Source organism: Nylanderia fulva, unplaced genomic scaffold (assembly GCF_048542155.1).
Source record: "Nylanderia fulva isolate GAGA-0341 unplaced genomic scaffold, ASM4854215v1 Scaffold685, whole genome shotgun sequence".
Taxonomy (NCBI): Eukaryota; Metazoa; Arthropoda; class Insecta; order Hymenoptera; family Formicidae; genus Nylanderia; species Nylanderia fulva.
The window spans coordinates 32,139-40,242 of record NW_028190792.1 but is presented as its reverse complement, the minus strand read 5'-3'; the positions used below and the strand labels follow the sequence as shown (position 1 = coordinate 40,242).

The 8,104-nt window shown below is 57.3% G+C and overlaps 1 pseudogene; it reads right to left on the bottom strand.

The window, feature by feature from the left end:
- Nucleotides 1–2,784: 2,784 nt before the first annotated feature.
- LOC146720484 (large subunit ribosomal RNA) lies at nt 2,785–7,169 on the bottom strand (annotated as a pseudogene).
- Between the last annotated feature and the right edge of the window lie 935 nt (nt 7,170–8,104).

Here is an 8,104-nt window from a genome sequence, read left to right as displayed (position 1 = left end):
GGGAAAACGCCCCCAGCATGGAGACTTGGGGGCGGGGCCGGGTTTTTTTTTTCCCGCGTTCGTTATTTTTTTTTTTCGTTGGTTTTTCCAAATCAAACTTTTTTTAAAAATTTTCCCTTCGGGTTCCGACCACAAATCCGTTCTCACCCGTTCGGGCGATTCTTTCTTTTTGTCAAGTCGAGACGCAAAACACGACAAATATTAATCCCCCCTTTTTTAAGTAACCCACCGACCCCCACTCCGCGACGGGAGGGGTAAAAACCCCCGGGGGGCGAAGATCAAAAGACTTTTAGACCTCCACCGCTGACTGTTCACGGGGCCGGCCGACGTACTCTTATGTACCCAACGGGGCCAGGGTCCACGAGGGTCCTACCACCCCGTATGGAGCCGGCGCCAAAAGGGGTTTTTCTCAGCTTTCCAAACGAACGATCGAAAACCTTTGTCGAAATAATCACGATGCCTATGGCGGGGCAACCGTATTAGCATTATTAAAAGGGAAAAAAAACGAAACCGGGCTAAGGTTTGAAAAGGGTCCTCCCCGGGGCGGAACTGGGGCCCCGGGCAAAACCCTCCGGGAAAACCCGGCCACGGCCACCTCGGGCCGGGTGACACCTCCAAAAAAACCCACCGGCGGAAAACCCCCTCCCCGGCGGCCCCCCGGGCCGGGCGCCCCCTCCGGGAACCCCCACGGCCCCCGGACCGGGGCACCCCCCCCCATCCGGGGAAAACGGGCCCCCCCACAACCCCCGGGGGGCCCCCCGAAGCCCCTTTTAAGCGCAAACGCCGGGGGGGTACCTCCCCGGCCTTCCTTTTCCCCCCGAAAACACGTAAAAAGTTTCACAAAGTTAAAAATTTCGGGCCGCCGACATGACCTTCCGTTACTAATTTCGAACCGTGTCTCCTAAAACCCCCCGGGGGAGCAATATTTCGAGTATTACGGAGAAAAACCCCCCAAAACTGGGGTACCGGGATTAGGGGGGAAACCCCCCGACAAAATCCCGCGGGGAAAAAACCCGAAGGGACGGCGGGTTTTTAACGTGGGGCCCCCAATAAGCCGGGCCAACAGGGGACGGCGGCAACCCCGGGGGGGCGACACCTCCGGCGCCCCGAAAAACACCAAGTCCCTCGCCCCCGGCGGGACCTCCGGGGCTTGAGGCGGCGCGCTAAAGGAGATAATTAATACGGGAAAAAATAAAACTTTCGGCCTTCGTCTTTCAAACGCTCCCCGACCCCGGCGACCTTTTACGAACGCTAATTCCCCTACCTCTATGACAACCGGGAGTTCCACCGAAGTGGACGAATGGGAGGACCCGAAAAAGCGAAGCCGGAGGTTTGCACGAATAAACCCCGGAGCGTCCCCTTTTTTTAATCTTTTTAGCCCGCCGAAAGGGGTCAACGAGACTCGGGAACAGGGCAATTTCGTGCCGAGTTCTCTCGCCGGGCGAGCGAGAAATTTTTTTCCAGGCCCGATACCGGGTTGCCTTGATTAGCGGGCGACCCCCGGGCGGCACGCGCCCCCCCGTATCCAAGTCATCGGGGCGTGTTGCTTTTCGTTGGCGGGGCGACACCTCCGGCGGCACGCGCCGTCGAACCCAAGTCCGATCGCGGGTTGCTTCGTTGGCGGGCGAACCCCCGGGCGGCACGCCCCCCCGAAACCCAAAGTCCGATCGGGCGTGTTTTGCTTTCGTTGGCGGGCGACACCCCCGGGCCCCGCAAAACCCGTTTTTTTCCAATTGCTCGCGGCGTGTTGCTTTCGCCGGCGAGGCCCAAATTTTTCCAAGTTCGCCGCGGCGTGTTGTTTTCGCCGGGCGAGCGAGAAATTTTCCAAGTCCGTTGCGGCGTTTTGCTATCCGGGCGAGGAAAAATTCATCCAAGTCCTTTCCCGGGGCGTGTTGTTTTCCCCGGGGCAGCGAAAAATTTTTCCAAGCCTTCGGGCGGGTTGCTTTCCCCCGGGAGCAAATTTTTCCAAGTCCGATCGCGGCGTTTTTGCTTTTTTTTGGGGGGCGACACCCCGGGCGGCACGCCCGCCCAAAACCCAAGTCCGTCGCGGCGTTTTTGCTTTCTTTGGGCGGGCGACCCCCCTCCGGCCCCCCCCACCGCTTTTTTCAAGTTCGCCGGGGGCTTGTTGCTTTCGCCGGGCGACGACAAATTTTTTCCCAAAGTCCTTTTTGGGCGTGTTCTTTCCCCGGGGAGGAGAAATTTCCAAGTCCGTTCGCGGCGGTTTGCTTTCCCCGGGGCGGCGAAAAATTTTCCAACCCCGTTCGGGGCGTGTTGCTTTCTTTTGGGGGGGCGACACCCCGGGCGGCACGCGCCGCCCGTCCCCCAAGTCCATCGGGGGCTTTTTGCTTTTTTTTGGCGGGCGACCCCCTCGGCCGCACAAGCCGCTTTTCCAAAGTTCCTCGCGGCGTTTGTTTTCGCCGGCGGCGACAAATTTTCCAATTTCGCTCGCGGCGTTTTGTTTCCCCGGGGCGGCGAGAAATTTTCCCAAGTCTTTCGCGGCGTGTTGCTTTCCCCGGGGCGAGCAGAAATTCTTTCCAATCCGTTCGCGGCGTGTTGCTTTCCGCGGCGAGGAGAAATTATCCAAGTCCCCTTTTTCCGGGGGGGTTTTTCCGCCGGGGGGTGTTGCTTTCCCCGGGCGAGGAAAAAAATTTTCCCCCCCGGGGGTTTCCCGGGGGTTTTTCCTCGGGGGGTGTTCTTTCCCCGGGCAGGAAAATTCCCCCCAAAGTCCTTTCGCGGCGTTTTGTTTTCGCCGTCGAACGGGGTGGGGCCCCGCTAACCGACAAGACGAACCCCCAAAGCCGGGGGTGAGCTCAAAAACGCCGGGTAACTGCTCTACCGGTACAACCCCCCCGGTACCTAAGTCGCCCTACAGACGATTCCAGTCTCGAAATCGAACTTTTCGAAACCCTGAAACGACCGTTAAACCCGTCCTCGTAGCGGTGAGATCCCGAGACGGGGGATGGGGGCCCCTACGGAACCCGGGTTTGCGCACCGGCCCCAGGAACCGGCCGCCTGTATTGTCACTTGTTTGGCCTTTTATCACGGGCTTTTAGAGAATATTTACCTTCGACTAGAAGGGGGGTACGGGCCCTTTGAGGGGTTGGGAAAACCCCCATGGTACTTTGCACCACCGGGCCCCTCACCGATGCGTGAACCAAATGTCCCAACCCCGGGTTTCCCCTCGTCTGACAGGGTTCTATGCAAGATATCATCAGTGGGTAAAACTAAACTGTCTCAACGGTTAAAAACCCCCCGCTCCCTTCCCTGTTGGGGGGTGAAAAATCCACGCTTTTGGGAATTCTGCTTCGCAAAGATGGAAGACCGACATCGGGATCAAAAAACGACGTCGCTATAACCTTGGCCCCCAAAGCCCTTACCTGTGGTAATTTTTTACACCTCTGCGAAAATTTTAAGCCAAAAAGGGCATAGGCCGTGCTTTCGCAGTCTCATGCGTACTGAACATCGAATCAAGCCAGCTTTTGCCCTTTTTTCTCTCCGAGGTTTCTGTCCCCGCAGGGCCTTGGGCACCTGCGTTATTCTTTACAGATGTACCCCCCCCATAAAAATCCCCCCCTGGCGTGCCTTGAATCGGATCACGCGGGATATTAAAGGGGACGGCCGAGGCCCACGCCACTCTGACCCTTGGGTCTAAAACACCCCTGACCGCCGGGCGCGAGCCCTCGGGGCACGCGCCGCCAACCGAGTAGTAAGGAAACTGGAAAATAGTGGTATTTCACCGGGATGTTGCCATCTCCCCCTTATGCTACACCTCTCATGTCTCCTTTCAGTGCCAGTAGAGCAAGCTCAACGGGTCTTCTTTCCCCGCTATTTTCCCAACCCGTTCCCTTTGGGAGTGGTTTCGCTAGGCAGAGTAGGGACAGTTAATTTTTAAAAGCTGTTGCCACGAAGCAGCAGACTCCGGCGCCCCCCCTACGGGCATACCCACAAATGCTACCCACCGTCCCACAAAACCGCCCCGAAACGGGCAGTAGAAAAAAAACCAGAGCCGCGGGCGTACGCAGGAGCAGTTTAAAAGCCGCGACAGCGAGCCCCCCTGCTCCCCAACCGATTTACCTCCCAGGGACCACACTTTACGCCGTGGACCGGTATGGTGTTAGGTGGTACGGTCCCCCATCTGCCCCCGCGCCCACGGGACCACGGGGGGGGCCGTCCATTTTTGTCCCGGGCCCGGACACACGCTCTAACCCTGTGGGGGGAAGTTTTTGGAAGGGGGGGAAGGAACTAGAATAGGGACAGTGGGAATCTCTTAAAAACCATTCATGCGCGTCCTAATTAGATGAGAGGATTTGGCTACCTAAGGTCATGGTTACGACCGCACCGGGGTTGGGGGGGGGGTTAGCCCCCCAAAGCCCCCCGCGGGGCCAGGGGGCTACAAAACGCGGTTTTCTCCCCTTCCCCTAGAAACGGGATCCACACCTTTGATTTCCCCCTTTCAGCGCACAACCCGCGTTTCTACGCTAGGACAAGCGATCCTTTAGACGTAGGGGACCGTTTACCCGCGCTTGCTTGAATTTTTTTCACGTTTACTCGGCACTGGGGGGAAAAACACATGGTCACACCCCCGAGGCCCCCCTCGCAAACTTTTTTTTAAAAACGTCGGATCCCCTAGTCCTCCATTCTAGCTGAGCGTTTTAATGCGGGGCCAAGAGGGGCACCCCGACGGCTCGCCCGCCACGGAAGCCTCGCAGCAAGGAAAAGATCCCGGGAGGCCCAAAACGGGACCGAATCGGATCCGGGACCGGCCGGGAAAACCCGACCGTTCACCTCGCCCAGGCCCGGGATCCCAGACCCCCTTCCCACAAAACCCGACACGCCCCCTCCTCAAGCCAATCCTTATTCCGAAGTTGGGGCCCAAATTTTCCGACTTCCCCTTTCCCACATTTTCTTTGACTAGAGGCTCTTTACCCTTGGGGACCTGCTCGGATATGGGGACAACCGGGGCGCACCTCCCGTGGCCCCCTCTCCGGATTTTTAAGGTCCCGGGGGAAAAACCGGACACCCCGCAAAATGCGGTGCTCTCCGCTTTCCAATCTCCCTGCTAGAGGTTTCCAGGGACTCGAACGCTTATACAGAAAAGAAAAATCTTCCCGGATCTCCCACGGCGTCCCAGGTCTTTTGGGTTACCCCGACGAACACTCACGAGGGCCCGAATTGTATGGGTTCCGCGCCGGGGGCCGGAAAAGGGAAACCCGGGTTCCCTTTTGCCCACGGGCTGTGTCTTTGTATAATATTTATTATTATTTCCGACACCAGTATATTGAGCCGTCATTGCATAGGATTTCTCCTAGTGCTTAGATCGACGACTCGTGGCCGGGGTGTTTCCCCGAAAAACCCTTTTCCCCGTCACCCCCCAGGGGCCCCGCGGAATTTTCTACTACCACCAGATCTGCACCGACGGCGGGTCCCGGCGGCTCGCCCCCGACCCTTCGCGTTACCCTCGCGACCCTCCTCTCGTCAGGGCTTCGTGACGACCGGGGGGAAAGACAACGCCCGCTCCGGTTGCCGCCCCCTTTCCGCTGACGGGAAGGGAAGGGTCACGCTTCGCGCCATCCTTTTCAGGGCTATTGCTTCGGCAAATGGTTGTTCACATCCTTAGCGGATTTTCCCACTTCCTGGCCACCTCCGCTTCTTAAACAAACCAAAAGCCTTTCATGGTGTCCCATGAGCGTCGAGTTTTTGGGGCCTTAAATCTCGTTTGGTTATCCCACGGCCCTTCTGCTTACCAAAATGGCCACTTTTCACTCTGATCGAAGATTCGTGGGTTCATAATTTAGAAAGCAAAATCTCACCCATTTAAAGTTTGAGAAAAGGGTTGAGGGCGTTTCGGCCCCAAGGCCTCAAACATTTGCTTTACCAGATGAGACCGCGCGCGTTCCGTTTCGGAAAGGCCGAATGCCAGCTATTGAGGGAAATTCGGAGGGAACCACACTAGATGGTTCGATTTGTTTTTTCGCCCCCCTCCCATTCCCCGATCGATTTGCACGTCAAATCGACGGACCCCTAGGTTTCCCGGACTTCGTCCTGACCAGGCTAGTTTACCATCTTTCGGGGCCCAGGGGACGCTCTGGGGGCCCTCTCCCATGAGAACGAACCCCCGGGGGGTGCGAGGCCGCATCGCGACGCGGCCCTCCTCCCTAGGCGAGGCCAGGGCCGACCTTCACTTTTATTAGCCTTTTGGGGCTCGCGACAAATCCCCCAAAGACTCCGTACATGTTGACCCCCTTGGCCGTGTTTAAAAAAAGGGCCTAAAAAACCCAACCGGGGAGCGTCGCCGACCGGGATCGGTTCCCCCCGAGAACCCCGAGAGACGTTCGCAGGCCTGCGAAAGGGGTACCCTCTGTAAAACCCAAAACGGGGGCCCGGACCGGGGGCGGGGCGAAGTCCGTAACCTCCGGTACCGTGCGCGCGCTTGGACGGGCCGACGCACCGTGAATAGTGCGGCCTGAACCTTGGGTACCGCCCGGGAGCCCCCCGGGCGACCGAAGGGTTTGTCGCGTGCCCTTTTAAAAAACCCTCGAGCGAAGACACCGCACCCGGGCCGTAACCGGCACCCAGCGGGGTCGGACGTTCTACTTGGGGGGGAAGTGCCGACGACGAGCGCCGGAAAACGGCGCACGGTAGGTGCCCCGCGCGAGCCGCAAAATCTCCGCGGGACCTCGCCGACCGACGGAACCACGCCCCCTCGATGAATCTCCCCTTTGATCTTTTGGGGTTTTTTAGGTTACCCCTGAACGGTTTCACGATTTAAAATCTCTCTTCAAGTTCTTTCAACTTTCCCCCTTTCGGTACTTTTTCGCTAGGTTCGTGGTCGTATTTTGCCCTTTTTAAATTTTAGTTTACCCCCCCACTTGAGCGCCCTCAAGCAAAACCCCACTTAAGGGAGATCCCCCCGAGGCGCGCACCGGTCGCTACGGGGCCCGGAACCCCTTAGGGTAAGTGGCCCCATTCAAGGGATTGGACGCGACGCGGCACCTCGGGATAAGCGGTCCTCTTAAAAAAAACCACATTTCCCTGCGGCGGAACCCCGGGGGTTTGGGGCTGGGCTCTTTTTTGTTTCTCGCCCCACTAAAGGAAACCTGGTTAGTTTTTTTTCCCCCGTTTAATAAAATTTCTTAAATTTAGCGGGGAAATTTGCCTGCTCGAGGTCGTGCATAGTGAGGGTTTTCGTACCCTTTTTCCTCCTCCGCGTCGCTCTCGTCGTTCTCCCCTATAATATATATTTAAAAGGGAGAGAAAAAGAGAGCGTCGAACGAGGACAGCAAAGGGCAGCACAGAAAACGCGAGAAAGGGAAAAACGCCGGGGCGCTAACCCCAACACCTCGTTGGTGGAATGGAACGATATATCGCGGGGTTCAATTTCCTTTTCCTTCTCTTTTATTACGAAATTTTGGGCGGAAACGATTTGACGGAAGAGCGGCGCGCCGGTCCCCTTTTTTCGCTTTACGAAAATTTTGTACTCGGACACGCGGTCGCTCGCGATTCAAAACCCCCTTCCCGTAAGAGGTAAAGGTACGAAAGCTCTCTCCGCCCGGGCACGACGCGCCGTATTTTCCTCCGTAACCGTTATGTTGGGGGCAAGGGTGCCTCGGCATAAGACCGCGGCGCTATCGCACCGAGAGACGCGGGACAGGTGCAGAGCGTCCGGTCAGTCGTGTATGTCGGAAGGGGAGACGGGGGAGACAAGCCTACCCCACTTTCGGGATACAAAAGACGCCGGCCGCTCTAGGGAAAGCGTGCCCTTTTACCGTCCCCGACACTTTTTTTGGGGGTTTGTTGCTCCTTCGCGGCGGGTCTTCTCTAATCCCATTTTCTCGGCCTCTCGCGTGCACACACGACTTGGATACACAAAAACGCCCCCCCCTTAAATTTGCGCAGCTTCTCTGGGCGGCGTTTTGCCAAAGTTTTACACCTTGTGCCTTTCCCCTCAATTATTATTTTTATTTGGTGTGTCTTTTAGACACCCAGGGTTTGAACTAGGGCGGATCTATCCCCTTCAACCTCTAACTTTCGTTTTTGATTAATGAATTAGGGAGAGAATGGAAACGTTTGGGAAGTGAGTGAGATAGCGTGTAGGATAATTGGT